We start from the raw sequence: 17,078 nt of genomic DNA, 5'->3' as shown, positions 1-17,078 counted from the left end.
TCAGCAAGGAAAAAATTTAGTGGAATAAATTGGTATAATAAGATAGGATGGTATGGAAATGACAAACCATCAGAGTTTGGGAAAAGCAAGGGAGCTAATGGTGGTATTGAAGTGGATCTCAAAATGGATCATGAAATACATAATTAGAATGATGCAGACAACCCAGATGTTGATGGAATCAGGGGGAAAAATCCAGGGGCCACAGCTGTATTGTAAATGTGGGAAATTAGTCCAGTTACTTATATGTGAAGATTCTTTAAAGGTTATAGCAAGGCTAGAAAAACTTTCACAGGCCTTGGACACAAGTGGAGAACCCAGAGAGGTGGTGTGACTACTTTACATAATAAAATATTTTCCCAAGGCAGAGGAAGCTGAAAAGCCTAAGGAAGTACTGGTGGATTCAGTTTCAGCAACAGAGCTTCAGAGAGAAAAAAAAGTCGGTCATTTTAACTTGTGTAAGATTAGGAGACCAGAGGTCCAAGGACTCAGGGAAAAAAGACAGATAGTAGTGAAAAAAGAAGCGATCTAAAAATAAAAGTAGCTGAAGATGATCCTCAGATTCAACCTTTGATACAAAAAGATGATAAATCTAACAGGACTTTAACTAGGAAATACTCCACACTGGAGCTGTTGCAGCTAGCAAAAAGTTAAAAGCAAGCAATCAAAGAGATCCTCACTACGTGGCTTGTGAGGGTATGGGACATGGAACAAAATAACGTCAGTCTAGGTCTTTCAGAATCTTCAGAGCTGAGTTTTATAACCACCCATTCATCCTTGCAACATAGGCTGTTCAACCAAGGCCAATGTAGTGGGGAACAGTCATTAATGGGATGGCTGGTACAAGGAATTAAAGATACATGGTAATCACGAATGGAAACCTCCATAATTCACAGAGGCTGGGGGACTATAAAGAAAGGACAGGTATAATTTAGAGAACGAGGTATGAGAAAATCAATATATGATGCCCAGTTCATTGGGACAGATAAGACTCTGTTCACCAGAGATATAAAGGAAAGCTTAATTCAACTGGGACCTCGAAAATAGTATAGGGTTTAATGGTTTTCCTAAGTCCTTTAATGGGGAGATCTTTGTAAAGTGAGAGAGGCTTTAGAATATCTAAGTGACTCAAACCAGTGTGTAAAAACGTATCTGTAGAATAACACCCTATAAGAGATATAAAAAGACCAGACAGAGGAAATGGTCCACTTGGGTTACTCAAAGACCAATGTGGCAAAAGACTATGTCAACCCCAAATCCCAGAGAAAAAATTGATAGAAAAACCAATCTGGTACTAAGGAGTTTCTGGAAGGCTTTAAAACCAGAACAGTTTACAAAAGACATTCAGAGGATAAAATTGGTCCTGGGGGTGGTTAAGGATCCCCACAGATTAAATAAATTATATATCTTTCCTGATAAAAACTATGCTAAGTGTGGAGGCAGTTTTTCCCACCAAGGCATCCACCAGCAACCAGGTATGGTCAACAGAGTGATGGAAGATATGGCTACAGTCAGGAGGCAGACTCAGGGCCTGCCTGACTCAGGTAACCAACAGAGGCAGTGGGTACAAGAGAGACCCTCTGCCTCCATAGCCCAGTGCATAGTCAGGCAACTGGAGCCAGCACCTGTAATTGTATCATGGATAAAACAATACAAAGAGACTCCATGCAAGATCCCCAGAACACGAAATGACTCCAAAGGAATAACTAAAGATAGTAGAACTAACCAAATTAATGCCTCTTACCCATGATATGGTACACAACAAAGATTTATGGAAAAAACAGTTAATACGAATGGATAAAACCTTTCCATGCTGTGGAAATTAGGCCTTGTCTATGACTAATTTAATATATGATGTTAACCTTTGAGTGTTTTACAGATGTGAAACCCATTTGAAAGATACTTGAAAAGAAAACGCCATCTATAGCTGTAAGATTCTTGGGAATTTTATGGTTGGGTAAGATAAAAACAGAGGTTCCCAAAACTATAAAAATGTTAAGAAAAACTACAGTACCAGGGATGGGTTGACCCCCTATGAGCTGTTGTCAGAGAGAGAGCCTAGAGGTCCTCAAATTCACGAAGGCTATTTCCACTAATGTCAGTTGTACACTAGAAAGGTTGATAAGTCCATGTTGCTGAAGACACTGTATGATGTGAGTTGACAAAAGAAGAGATGAAGCTGAGACTAAGCCAAAAACTCCATGCCACTGGATGGATGGCTTTGATAGTGCCAGACGGCTCTACGCAGGTGGCTGAGAAAGAAAGGATACCCTGTGATTCTACTCAAAAATGAACCTCACATGCTGCACACTATGGACATGCCAAGCAATGCCTGCTAGTACAATAATGGCTCAACTAACGTATGTAAATCTGACAAATTTATAATTGGATAAGGCCCACTCCTAGGGGTGGAACTGTAGACAAGGCCAACCTCTGTGTCAGGGAAGGCTATAGGCCCCAGCAAGGAAGCCATGCAAGTATACTGTTTAAGGAATATGGTACACCTACTGGGATATCTTCTAAGCATCTGTATTTACATTCATGTTTGTTTAGATGAGTCTACTTCCTTTGATTTGTCTTCATAGTAGGGGAAACACCACTGAGATAGATCAGCGGCCATGTCTTGAAGGCAAATGATGCGGAGCCCCTAGTGATCACTATCTCACCATGATACAAGAGAGATCTCCCTGCATCTGTCACCCCCTCCAAGGCTCAGGGAAATTCATGGAAGAAACAGTGGAAAGTTTGCAAGAGCTAGAGTAAAGAGGTTGTGTTTAGCCCAGAAACCACACATTCCTTTGAAGTGTGTGAGCAAAAGGTAAGTGCAGGGCACCCTGTGAAGAAAGGTGGAGCCTAACCACCGGCAAAGCTAGCAGAAGCGAGATTTCAGTGGGAAAATGAAGTAGGTGGTCACCAGGACAAATGGCGGAGGCATCCTGCAGGCATGGAAACATGAAGAGACATCCACAGACTGAGGGGTGAGACCCACGCCTATGGGGGGCTGACAAAAGCTAATGGAGACTGTGGGAGGGACTGGAATGATACCATCTATATGTTAGTCCTCCCTCCTTATCATATAAACCATGGGAAACCCAAGATAAAAAAGTGTTATGTTTGTCCACCTGAGTTAGTAGCACAAGACCCTGAGAGAGGGAGAGAGGGTCAAACAGAGCAAGAAGGAGAAAATTTAGTGGAACAACATCTGTAAAGTAACATGAGGCTGAATGATAAACAGCTGCAGGATAAATTTTTCTCTGGTTATATATGACTATCCTATGTCCATCAAGCACTAACTAGACAGGTGTGTGTATATGAGAGGGTCATGAAGTACGTAAGAGGTAGTGGATTAACTGAGGACAGCTTCATGATGCAGCTTCTATGATGTAATAATCCATGATGAAGTGGAGCCTGTAGTGATGTAGTTATGGGTTATCTATGCTCATGTAAGTTTCCCTTCACTCCGGTTACTACTATGAGAAAGTTCAATAAACTCATTTGTCCATCAAGTTGGATATATGTGTAATCAACAATATAAGTTGTTTTTGGTGCCCCATTTAGGATGAAAAGAAATTTTTTTACAGCTTTCCAGGAGAAGAATACAATAAATTTTGGTGAAATACAGTGTTACTAAAATGTTAAATGATTTTTTTTCTTTAACTTGGTTTTAAAATACAAAAGATGAACAAAACATCATGGGATATTAAAAGTAAGACTGGGATCAAAGATGTGCTAATAAGGCAGAAGAGTAGTGAGTGACAGGCAATTTCAAAACCAAACGATTACTTCATTTCACAAACTTGTCATAGTGCTACTATAGGGAAAACTGTCACATTTCAGAGAAACCTCTAATTTTAAAAGGTTTCCTGTCCCTTTTTAATTTTTTTATACTTTGACAAAAGTATTTATTTTTTGTTATAGTAATAGTGTCATAGTAGAAATTAAGAAAATGTAATGAACAGAAGTTAATGACAGGATACTTCAAGTATTTTATTTTGGGTCATGTCTTTTCATTGGATATATATTTTTAAAAAATGCAAAATATTGGCATGTATAAATAGGATAGAACCTCTAATAAAAAATCACAATATTTAGATAGTTAATATCTAACAATTAAATTATGTTTCTAAATAAAAGACATTGTGAAAAACCTCAAGCATGAATTTAGCGTATTAAATATCCTCATATAACTGTGTAATATGAGTCATCATCCTACTTTATGTAAATCAAGTGTTTTGTTGTCTGGTTAGTTCACCAGTTTTCCTCTACATATATACCACAGGCAACATTTTCATGGCAATAGTGCTGTGTTCTGCCAGTTATCAGAATGAGAAAAATGTGAACATGTGAATATAATCTTTCTGGTAAAAGCAATATAGTGTTTATTAAATAAGCAAAGCTGAATCTGTCAACTGTGATTCTGTCACACTAAAAAACATTATATACCATGTAATAATGTAAGTCTTCATACAACAAAAAAACATTTAAAATCTTAGTATATCTTTTTTGATTTTATCAAAATAAAATGCATTTGGATGATCATTTAGTCAAAAAGTATATTATTTAAATATCTTAAATCTGGATATCCCAATGTGTATTGTCCTACAGTTTGGGAGATACTAATAGATGTTAGAGGGTAAAAGTGTTTCAATCATTTTAATAAATTACTTAAGCAATGTAAAAAAAGGATTAGGCATATTTGACAACTAAATTTCTGACATACTACACTTATGAACTAACAAGTATCCATGCCATAGTTTCATGGTTATGGCCAGATGTCATAACTTCTTGAGTCAGAGACAAATTATTCTCTTTAATATGAAACAGTATTCAGGATGAGCAGGAATACATTGGTGTCAATTTTGGACACAATGTGAACAGTTTCAGTGTGAACCATGGCTGGCTCATGAGGGTTCTACTTTCATGAGTGTTTTCCTACACAGTTAAGGGGACAGGCTGAATGGACTATGATGTGAAAACGGCTTGGAGGGAGCAAGTTACTGGGACATATCTTTGAAAACATGCCTTCAGCTTCTTGTGAGGCTCTGTCTGCTTCCTGGCTTTCATAATGCAGTTTTTATCTCTACCATGTTGTTCCTACCCTGATGTTTCTGCCTTGATACAGGTCTTCTAAAAGAATGGAGCCTTCAACCCCGGGAAAAACCTCTGAAACTGTGAGCCAATGAAAGTTGTTTGAAAAAGCATTTTGTACAAAAGAGAAGAAATCTAACATAGCAACTGTCACCATCATTTGAAACTCAGCATTTTCTTTATTTTATCTTAATTTTGACTGTCCTCTGAAGAGTAGAGAATTCACACACACACACACACACACACACACACACACACTACAAATTCAAATTAGACTCAGCACATTCTTGTACTGTCTACAAATTTATAATGGAAATGGTCAAATTAAAAGAGGGATGGAAGACAAAAGTCCATGAGCTTATTAAATTTCTAAATGAATGATGAGTAGAGATATTGAACAACAGCTGTTTTAGGTATAATAGTGAACACACTTTGCAGACGGGGATTCTTTGTCCCTCTAGAATAAATATAAGACATGCTAATCTGCTGTTATTTTCCCAGTTCTATGCTGCTTTACTGTCTGGGAGTCTCTTGTGCCACCCTGACCAACAACTCAAAGAAAGTTTTCTACTGTCTGGCATTGTTTCTTGTTATGCAGCTTTTAGCTATACACATTGACTCTTAAAGAAATATACTGATTGCTTTAATCATTGGTTATACTTTCCATTTGGGTGTTTAAGACTATACAGAGCACAGGACCCCAATATTATTTAAAGGAATGTTGGCAAGCAATTGCTGCTAGATGAGGAAGAGCTGATCTTCCTAAAACAAGCAAGTCTAGATAGGCTGATTATACTCAGTGGATGGACTTACAGTGTGGAACAGCTGGGGGCACTGACTGCACAGTGCATAGTAACAGGGATGACAGAGTATACGGGTATCATTTGTGGTGCGGATATAGAGATGAATATGATTGTTTAGAATGTTCTGTATTTAATACATAGAAAAAAATCAATAAAAAATTGTTTGGGGGGAAAAGACATGCTAATCTATTCTATTGAGCAAAGGAGATGCATGCCTATTGCCCATCACAACAAAATTGTGCTTCTAACTCCAGTTTTCTGTTGTTATGACACTTGCTAGCCACTCTGACTAACTCACTGTGGCAAGTCAGTGTCCCTAGACATTTCCCAGTCTATCCACTGAGATCTAGTCAGCCTATAAAGTCTCTTGTTTTAGAGGTATCAGTGCTTACTCACCTAGCAGTAATCAGTTACCAATATTTCTTCAGCTAAGTTTGGGGTCTGATGTTTGTTTTCCCAATTCTATACTGGGATTCATCTCCCTGAGTTTGCATGGGACATGTGTATGCTGACACCATTGCCATAGAATCATATGAGTAGGTTCCTAGGAGCTTGTAGGACTCTGTTCCCATATGATCATGCACCTCCTCCCTGGTTCTTACAATTTTTCTGTCCCCGTCTTCCATGATGTGATGGTCCCTGTGCCCTAGGTGGGTAAAATATAATATAGGAGTCCTGTCCAAGACGAGCATTCTGCAGACTTAATTTCTACATTTTGGCCACTTGTGACCTTTTTTTGCTTCTGGCCCTCTGTTGCATGATGGATCTCCATTATTGAGAACTGAGAGGTTCATTAATGTCCTCTTCTTTACCCCTGTTCTATGTTCCATGTGCCTTAGTTGTAGAGGTTGCATTGTGGATGTGTTGCTTAGGCCTGAGCAATTCATAGGCAATGTCTGTGAGTGACCAGTTGTGGTACTTGATAAGAGGCTCTGACTGGTGTAAAATAAGCTTCTTTGATGAGTGGTGACTAGGATATTTGTCTGTAAATACAAGGATACAAATTTTGAACATACAAAAAAGAGATTCCCAAATTACACAGATTGTTGCCACAGTCCTGAATGACATTCTAGAACTTGAAGATAAGACTCTACTGCTGAAGACAGAACACTTAGGACACAGGATTTGGAGCAATAGAGCTGGAACTAGCCTGGAACCACTTCCCCGATGGCTAGTTCTCATAGCTTTGTAGAGCAATATAAACGTACCAAGGGAAAACCTCAGTTGATTGTCTAACACCAGCTTCTAGACCAAACAACCACATCTCAATGGCCAGCACAGCATACAACATGGGTGCAGTAGTGGAACTTTTATCTTGGGACAATCAATAGCTACCTAATTGGGCTAAAAGCCCACCCAGTGGGATAAATCTTAAGTATGGTAGTATAAACATAGCCAAATACACATGGTTGGAGTGGCCATAGATCTTAGAGAAAACCCCAAGACTGTTATTTCCTTAGACTGATGTAATTTCTTGCTACGTGCAAAATATGGATTCAGTCACTTCTTAATAACCCACCATCTGGAGACCAACATTTTACACATGAACTTGGTGCTATTATTCTTCCCCAGAGGTGGTGCTTTATATTCAAACCATAACAATTTGGAAACAATTCAACATACTTTTGCTGCTACATTCTTTCCATTTACTCTATGAAAGGAATGATTTTTGTGAGAATTAATCAAAATATTTACTAAGGTATAATGAGTTGTATTTGAATCCCAGTTCTAAGTCTTATAACTGAGACATAAGATTAAGGATAAGCATTCTGAATCTTTGGGATATTTTCTACAAAATTTCATCTTATGAGTTCATTTCTTCAATTAAATAAATAATGGATATTTAATTAAAATTTATATAATGTTATATTGCTCTATTTTATATTATAATTTGGATTAATTTTAAAATAAGTCTGAAAGTTATAGTAATATAGAACTTCAAAATCAAGGAAAAGGGGTAACTGAAATAAGATGTATTTACACATTTAGGACACATATTTGGATGTATATATGGGCACATATACACAAAAGCAGTATTTTTACGAAAAGCAACAAAGGAGAGGAAGAGAGTGACATCAACAAGATAGTGGTGTAGAAAATACGAACACACATCTCTCCCTTCATTAAGCAGCAAATACAGGCAGGTAGCTGCAACTCAAAACATCTGAGTCCTCAAAAGTTTATTAAAGAGAATGCAGCTGTACACAAGAGAAGAGAGGAGAGAACTACGTGGAAGGATTGAAGGTGAGGTGACCTACATGAAATGCCAGGATGCAGCTTGGGGTGAAGGCCAAATTCAGACAATGTTTATCAATACTAGTTACAAAGTGGTAACCGCTGTGGACCACAGTAGCCTTCTCCACAGAGAACACTGATAACTTATTTCTCTGGGTAAACTGTAGCAATTCCTACCAGAGAAGACAAACATAGCTCTGTTCCCTCAACCCACTTAGAAGAGAGACACCATTGAACCATTTCAACAACATACTGACATTTTCCCAAACTATGAAACCAAGACCTAGCAATATACTCTGGACTATATTCTCAACTGAGGCTTTGAGACTCTAGTGATACCATCCACATTTCATCCACCATATATATTATCATAGCAAGCTAGTTCACAATTTGAATTCCAGATCTAGAATGCTGAGTTTAATCAAACAGCAAAGATCAGCTAAACAATCCTAGATAAATAGGAACTACCCATACACCACAGCAACTGCAATACTGCTGACCTCTGAGCTCTCATTCCAAACTTCCCGGATAGTCCACAAGTCCTGATTCCTCAAATACAACAGTGACAGGTGCTTATGTGCCTGGCACCAATATCATTATTGTACTGACTTCCAAAGTCCCATTGCCTTCATGAATCACCTTGCTTCAGGCCCCAGTTCTGTAGCCACACAACTGTTGCCATTCATCAGACACTAGTATCACCACTGATGTGTTTTGCATGTAGGCCCAAAGCCAAGAGGAATAGCCTCAACCACAATTTCACTGAGGAGAAAAATGTGAGTAATAGCCACATAGTATTCATTGCAAATGAAAACCCCTCCACTCTGGACATCTGCAGCATTAGCAGCTGAACATTCCTTCAATCTGGCAATATCAAGCCCAGTGATGGAGTGGCACAAAAACTGAACATCTGCCTTGACTGGTATCAGAACACTGCACACAGCGAACCATTAAATGCCCTCACATTATCTCCTCATAGCATACCATATGGGACATTCTTTCCACAGTGAAATTAATCCATAAAATCTGGAAGAGTTTAGTTGCCCTCAAATGCACAGACGTCAATATAAGATAGTGAGAGGCATGAAAAATACAAGGAAATATTGCAAAATGATAATTTTCAAGTAGCTAACTATAAACAGGTGCAAATATATGAATGCTTGAAAAACATTAAAAATGCTTGTGTTAAGGAATATCAATCACCTTAAAATGTACATAGAAACAATCTAATAAAATTAAAAAATACGACTGGAGATGTGACTCAGTGACAGATCACTTGCTTAGCATATTAGATGTCCTTGGTTTGATTCCCAGGAGAGCAAAATGAAAAAAAAAATTCAGTTTAAAATGGACCAATATGAAGTTTTTAATATTACATGTATTTATTTTTAAAGTAACTCAGAAATTAAAATATAATATAAATCATTAATAATAGAGCTGATTGAGGGAAATAATCTATAAAACTGAAGATACATTGTGGAAAAGGGTTGGAAAAATTGCAAGAGGCAGATATAATAGATGACCACAAAAACACTGTTTTCCAGACAGTTGAGCAGTTACTCATATGAACTCACAGTCATGGTGACACCATGCACAAGACTCAAGTAAGCTCAAGCCAGCATAGACATGGGTAAAAATAAGTATGAAATTCCAACCTAGTATAAGAACTACTGCCAACCAATAGCTGCTGTGAAGGACAGAATCAGTTTGATTTAAGGATGGACTCTGGGTAGGTTAACTAGGCTTTAATGGACAGACCCACACTGAAGGGCATTTGCAAAGATAAATTTAACTCTGCTAAACATATATGTATGTGTGTGTGTGTGTTTACACATATATGTGTGTGTGTATATGTGTTAGAGTAAAAAGCCTGAGACCAGTTATGAATACCAGATATATCATAATAAATGTTAAGGATATACATCAAAGAGAGTCCAGTCTGTAACACTAATACTCAGGAGAGCTCAGGAGAATACTAGCAAAAAATAGTGTTATCTAAGTCAGCTTAGGCTACACAGCTAGATTTTTGTCTCAGAAATAAATGAAGAAGGATTGACAAGAGAATAAGTGGAGGAGGTAGAATAAGGATGGAGAAGTCGCTGAGCACAGAGCAGCAAAATCTAGTTCAGCAATGCCTGAGAGCATCTTGTCCAACCAGTCTGCAATGAGTCAGTTCAAGGACCTTCAAAGCGTTCTGGCTCCCAGTAGAGGCTAGAGCTGACATTTCTTCATATATGTATATATTTCAGATTCTAAGATACAAAAAGTATGAAATAGGACAGAACTGGAAATAAGAAATAATACTGTATAGTGAGTACATTGCTTTGTTGCCGGGGTTTTATTTCATTTAAATAAAACATTTGTATGTCAGAAAAAAAACTAAGAAGAATAGACAAAGGAGGAGGAAGGGGAGGAGGGGGTGAAGAAAGAGGAGGAGAAGGAGGAAGAAATTCAAAAGAGAATTATTCAAAATGAAAGATAAAATAGTACCAAAAGTATATGAAAGTTCCAAGCATGTTTGTGGATGCCTCTGGCCCCGGTCCTTGGGAGACAGAAGCAGGAAGTTCTCTGGGAGTTCAAAGCCCGGCTGTTCGACACTGAGAGTTTGAGGTCAACTTGGGCTGCAGGGAGACTAACAGAAAACATAAATAAATCAATCAATAAATAAACCAAAAAAATGAATAAATCAATCAAACAAAAAATAATTAATTAATTAATTAATTAATCGATTAATTAAAGTTCATGCCCTAGCAGAGGAGTTATCAGCAACTGATTGCTGCTAGGAGAGAGTTGATTTTCCTTAAGGGTGTGACCACTGGTAAATAGTCCCAGTTCAGATGATGGAAACACACCCAAGAACATTGAGATAATACAAACTGGACTTCAGGGCCTTTATAAAAAGAGAGAGGGGATAGAGAGATGGCTTACTGGCTAAATCAGTGACTGATCTTGTAAAGGACCCAGATTCAGTTCCCGACAAACACATGTAGGGTAACTAGGATCTGTAACTCTAATTCCACGGGATCCAATGCCATCTTCTGGCCTCTGCACAGTACACACATGTGATGCACTTACATACATCTAGACAAGACACTTATACACATAAAAATAATAAAAAATAAATTTGAACAGCACATGAATTTGGGAGGGTAAGAAAGTGGGGTGAATTTGAGAGGAGATGAGAGTGTGAATATGATAAAAATATATTGCAGTAAATTTTCAAAAAATGAGCAAAATTGTATTTAATATATAAAAAATGCTCACTAGGAAAGTAATTACACAGTTAAATTCAGAATTATTTGTACGCTGGTGGTGTAAATTATTCACATTTTAAATATGAAGTTTAAGTGTTAAAACTTAGAAGTACTGCTAATTATAAGAAAAATATGTAGCAAGCTTAAGCAATACATGAAAAAATAAACAAGCTGATTAAAAACTGGGCAAAATATCAAAATAGTCACTTGCAAGGGAAGATAAAGTTCCAATAACTATATGGAAAGAAAAGGCTCATAATTATTTACCATCAGTGAAATGCAAACTAAAAGACACTTGGATATCATCGTATACCTACTAGAACAATTATCTGAGTTATCAAATAGAAAAAGTGAAGACCTTTTACACACCATTAGTAGGAATATAAATTGGTGCAGCCATTATATAAATCAAAAGTCTTCAAAATAATAAAATTACTTTGTGATTCAACATATGACCTGTTAAATACAAAGAGCAGATGCCATTATGTTGAAGAAATGCTGTTACTCCCATGTTCAATGCAGCGTTATTCATGACTAAAATGTAAACTCATCTAAATTTCTACAATCCTAAATATAAATAAAAAGAAAATGGTATGTCATTCACCCTATTAAAGAATTTAATCTTGTCACTTGGAAGCAATATGGATGAAACTGGAAGATGTTCCTTTAAGTAAATAATCTAGGCTCAGACAGACAAACTCTTTTATACATGTAATCTAGAAAAATCAAACTCCCAGAAGCAAATATAAAATAGTTCTAACCAAAGGCTAGCTGTGAGGAAGCTCCATATGGGAGTTGGTCAAAATACACAAAGTTCAAGGTACACAAAGGAAGAATGAGTTCAAGAGACCTCAAGAGCTCTATCATCTGTCATAATAACTATAGCTAATAGCTAATAACAATACACTGTATATTCTCAAATTGCTAAGAGTAGTTTTTGTTGCTTCTGTTTTGTTTTGGTTTTTTGGTTGTTGTTTGGACTTTTTTTGAGATAGGGTTTCCATGTAGCCACAGCTGTCCTGAAACTCACTGTATAGACCAGGCTGGCTTCAGTCTCTCAGAGATCTACCTGTTTCTGCCTCCTGTTCTGGATAGCTTTGTCAACTTGACACACCTACCTGGTATGATGACTAATACTGGGTGTCAACTTGACTGGATCTGGGATTTACTAAAATGAGAGAGAGCTTCTTGATTGGATCATCTGAAGCTGGAAGACACACCTTAAATGGTTGTTACCTTCTGATGGTAGCCTGGATAAAAGGCCATGGCAGAGGAGAATACCTGGCTTCTTGCTGCTTGCCTTCTCCCTCGCTGGTGAGTTCATCTTACTGCTATAGACTGAAGACTAGCTGATCTTTTAGAATTTGTCAGACGTTCAGTGCCAGATTGGGACTACTGAGATATCCACCCTTATGGACTAAGCGACTATCGATTCTCAGCCTCTCCAGTGTGGTGCAGCCATTGCTGGACTACTCAGACTCTATCCTGTGAGCTAAGCTGATAAATCTCTATACATATATGTTCATTCTACTGGTTCTGTTTCTTTGGAGAACGCTGACTAATATACCTGGGTAGAAAATGCCTTCATTGGAGAACTGCATACACTGGACAGGCCTGTAGCCATGTCTGTGGGGTATTTTCTTGAATGATGAGAGATGTGAGAGGGCCCAACCAACTGTGGCAGTAACACCCCTGGGCACATTGTTCTGTATTGTATAAGAAAGAGACTGAGCATGGGTCAGAAGGACTAAGCCAGTAAGCAACATTCCTCCTTGGCCTCTGCTTCAGTTCCTGCCCTAGGTTCTTATCGATTCCCTCAGTGATGAACTGTGAACCAGGACATGTGAATCAAATAAACCCTTTCCTTCCCAAGTTGGTATTGGTCAGAGTTTTTTGTCACAGCAATTGAAAGTGAACTAGAACAAGCCTTTCAAGCGGTAAGATTAAAGTTGTGTACCACTATGTCAGCCTAAGAGTAGATTTTCAAGGTCATCTTCAGAGAGACTCAAAAAAGATAAGTAAATGAGGAAAACAATATGCTAAATAGTCTGGTTTGTCCAATCCTCAAGGAATGTATATTTCAAAGTGTCATGTTCCACATGATAAGTATATTCAAATTGTCAATTAAAATTTTAATAAATTATATGTAGAAAGATTAAGATAAAGAAGAAGAGGAAGATGGGGGAAGATGAAGAGGAGAAAATGTCAAATACCAGAAACCTAATAAATTTTAACTTCAACTTGAAAACCAATGCATGTTAAAAATTAAACAGGAGGTACTTTTAAATATTTTACATTTTAATTAGACATATACTTATAATGAGAAAGAAAAATTGTTAACTAAACCACTTGCTCATAGTTTGGAAACCAAAATAGAAGTTTCAAAATTCTACTTGAAAATCAATGTCAACTTTTTCAGAGTGAAATGGATGGCATATTTTTTCTAGTCTAAATAGCTGGATCTTATAATCACAGCAATTATATTTTCTCTCAGCTTATATTCTTCAAGAGTATATGAAAATAACAACACTCCAATCTATGATATTATTTATTTACAATGAATAAAGTAATTCATATGTGCTGAAATGATGCTAAATTTCAACTGTACAGAATGTGTAGAAATCATTTATAATTTAAAATCAAACCTTGCCTTTTTTGTTGTCTGTAAATAAATAGAAAGAAATGTTGAGCCATATTCCTTTCAGGATGCATGGAACTTGAATTAAATTGACATTAATGGGACCTATTTCAATTATTCATTTTAAGATTATTTGAAAGAAAATGAGCAGGAAGTTGTGAAGTATTTCAATCACCAAAGCCCAGAATACCTTGTCATCATCGCCTGCATTAGTTGACCATATTATCTACCTTACCTAAGGTGTTTCCTGTAAAGTCAAATATTCTTACTTGAATTAATTGAACCTTTGTACATTTGATACAACAATTCTTAATCAAATTTAGATCCTCTCCCCTATACATGTCTGCACCCTGCTCCCACGGGGCCTTGTGTATTCTCCCATACACGTTAAGCCCCATCTGGTCAAGCATTTTACCCAGATGTCCTTCGGTGCAAGTTCATCCACTGGAGTCTATTATCCCTATCTAGAGATCTTAAGGAAGGTCTATTCTCCCTCACCCAGTAGTAATCAGTCTCCAACAGTTCCCAGACTAGGGCTGCCCACTGCCCATTTCCCTCGCTACACTCTTTAACCTTGTCTGATTGAGTTGGCTTAGGTCTTGTGATGGATGCCATCATTGACACACAGGAAATGGGGGAATGGGGGAAGGCAGGTATTATGGGGGGAGGGGGGATAATGGGGGTGTTTGGAGTGGGGAGGGAGGAGGGAGGTTGAAAGGGGGAGAGAGAGAAGAGATGGAAAGAGCGTTGGTGCCATGGGAAAACAGAGGGAAATGTGTTGGCTTGAAAACATTTTTGAAGCTATCATTCTTCAGTTGCTCATTAAACAAAGTATTCTGTCCACTTGTTGAAGAGTTACATTGCTGGAATAACTAAAATATGAAAGAAAGATGACAATGAATTTAACCTTGGGCATGCTGAACTCAAGGTCTTATTCATGCATTTGACAAGAGTGAGACAAATTATGTATGTTGAGTATTCATTACTTAGATCTTAACTGAGACTTGAATCTGGAAGTCATCTGTGTACACAATAATTTAGTGTGTGACCACGGATGAAAGTCACTTGAGAGAAGTATAGGGAAAATGTCTGAACTATACTTGGGAGATTTTACCATTTGATGGTAAAGGGCAATGGGACCAAAAGGTTAACACTCTGTGATCTAACAAGTAGGAAAACCGAGGGTAAATGTCTTGAAGAAGGAAATAAATTGGTGAATGTAGTCTGATATGCTTACAGTTTGAATGTAATTGATGCCTGTACTAGCCAATGATAAGCAAGTCATAGTGATCTTAGTGATTCTGAAAGAATGCAGAAGTAGATGAAACTATATCCACACAGTATCAGTTTGAGTATGTTAACAAAATTATTAGTTTTAAAGAATTAAGGCATTTACTATAAGAAATATAATGTAACGGGGATTTTTTTTCATTTCACTCAAAGAGAAAAGGGGTTTAATCACATTTAATATCTAAACCTGACAATTGAAATGTGTTCTGGGTACATAATCATCTATTTGTGGAAAATATGTGGCTAAAATATAAGATAATTGTCTCAGAATTTATGATACATTTTGACAAAACTAAACACAAAAAAGTGGAGTTTTTGTGAATGTCAATACTGCCTTAAGTAACTTAGGTTTAATAGCTTATTTTTCACTGTTGTTTGAAAAATTGAAAAGAGATATATACAGGATATTGTTCATTATAGTTATTGGCAAATGAACTATAAACAATCTCATATGTAAAGATATCCTGACATATCTACCTCTGGCCCTTCTACCCTCTATCCAATCCCCTGAATGTTAAGTATCAAGTAAAAAGTTCTATTTCTATAATTCTGTCTTTCTCTGCTATGCCTAAGATGATAGGCATTTTTCTCATTTGATAGGTTCAAACATGTGTTGACTATGTTTATTACACTACATATTCAGATATAAATGGAGGATTTTTATCACAGGAGTCATGTCTTTCAGCAGTCCAACAATAATATTTCCATCTACTAAGGTTTAGAATTATAATTAATTGAATAAAAAGCTATATATTCAGCAGCAATTCTCATCCTTTCAAAGTATAAGGTAGAAGAACTATTTAGTCATGTATCTAAATGGAAAATGTTAACAAACAGGAAATACTTGTTTGATATAACTCATTTTAAAACGTAATTCTCTTTTCTGCTCTTTCCAAGCTGCTTTGTTTTCTCTTTTTCCTCTACCTCGAGTCACTTAAAGTGGTCAGGGCATGTTTCACTCGCACTAAAGGATATACAGACTTAGCTTAATAAATACAAAGTGGAAAGCTGACAGGAATCAGCTCTGTCCCTCTCCAGGTTGACAAGCCCTTTACAGGAAGCTTTAATGTGCACATAAAATGTCAACTCTCAGAAATAATTTGTAGAAGATTAGTTCCAGAGTGACTCAATTTGATAAGAATGGGTATTAAGAACCTTCTCAGTAGACTTATTTGCACTACTCAGGCTTATTGGTCATTTTCGTAAAGATCACTGGAGTGTGTATGATAAAGTAACAGAAGGAAGTCTTTCCTGACCTACCAGTGTCCTGGGAATATATAGTTTTGCAGTTTGCAAAATGTATTTCTCTGTCATAAATATGACACAGGGTTTGGGTAGGCTATCACTCGCAGCTTTATAGCCTCAGAATCAATATTTAAATACCGATTTTCTTCATCGTGTTTTTGTTTTCAAATGAAGAATTCTGTTATCGTTTCTCATCTTGAAAGCAATAAACAATAGGGAGGTATGTCAGTATAGGAATCATTATTGCCTAGGACAGTGGCATCCCATGTGATGTTTAGCTCATTGTTTAATTGCTGTTGTTCTTTTCATTTCTCTTTACATTTTGAATTCATTGATTATCACAGATAATTACATGAAATAGGTTTTAAAATGAAGATTGACTACTAATACTTTAGTCACCTAAGTGATTATAAATAACAGAAGCAGTGAAACATTTTTTATTATTCAAAGCTAGATGAGGTTCACTATTATGAAGTTTAGAAATACCAGTCATAGGCTCTCCTCCATACTATATTAGCTCTTGAACCA

Source organism: Nannospalax galili, unplaced genomic scaffold (assembly GCF_000622305.1).
Source record: "Nannospalax galili isolate Female #2095 unplaced genomic scaffold, S.galili_v1.0 scaffold433, whole genome shotgun sequence".
Lineage (NCBI taxonomy): Eukaryota > Metazoa > Chordata > Mammalia > Rodentia > Spalacidae > Nannospalax > Nannospalax galili.
This window is presented reverse-complemented; position numbering follows the sequence as displayed.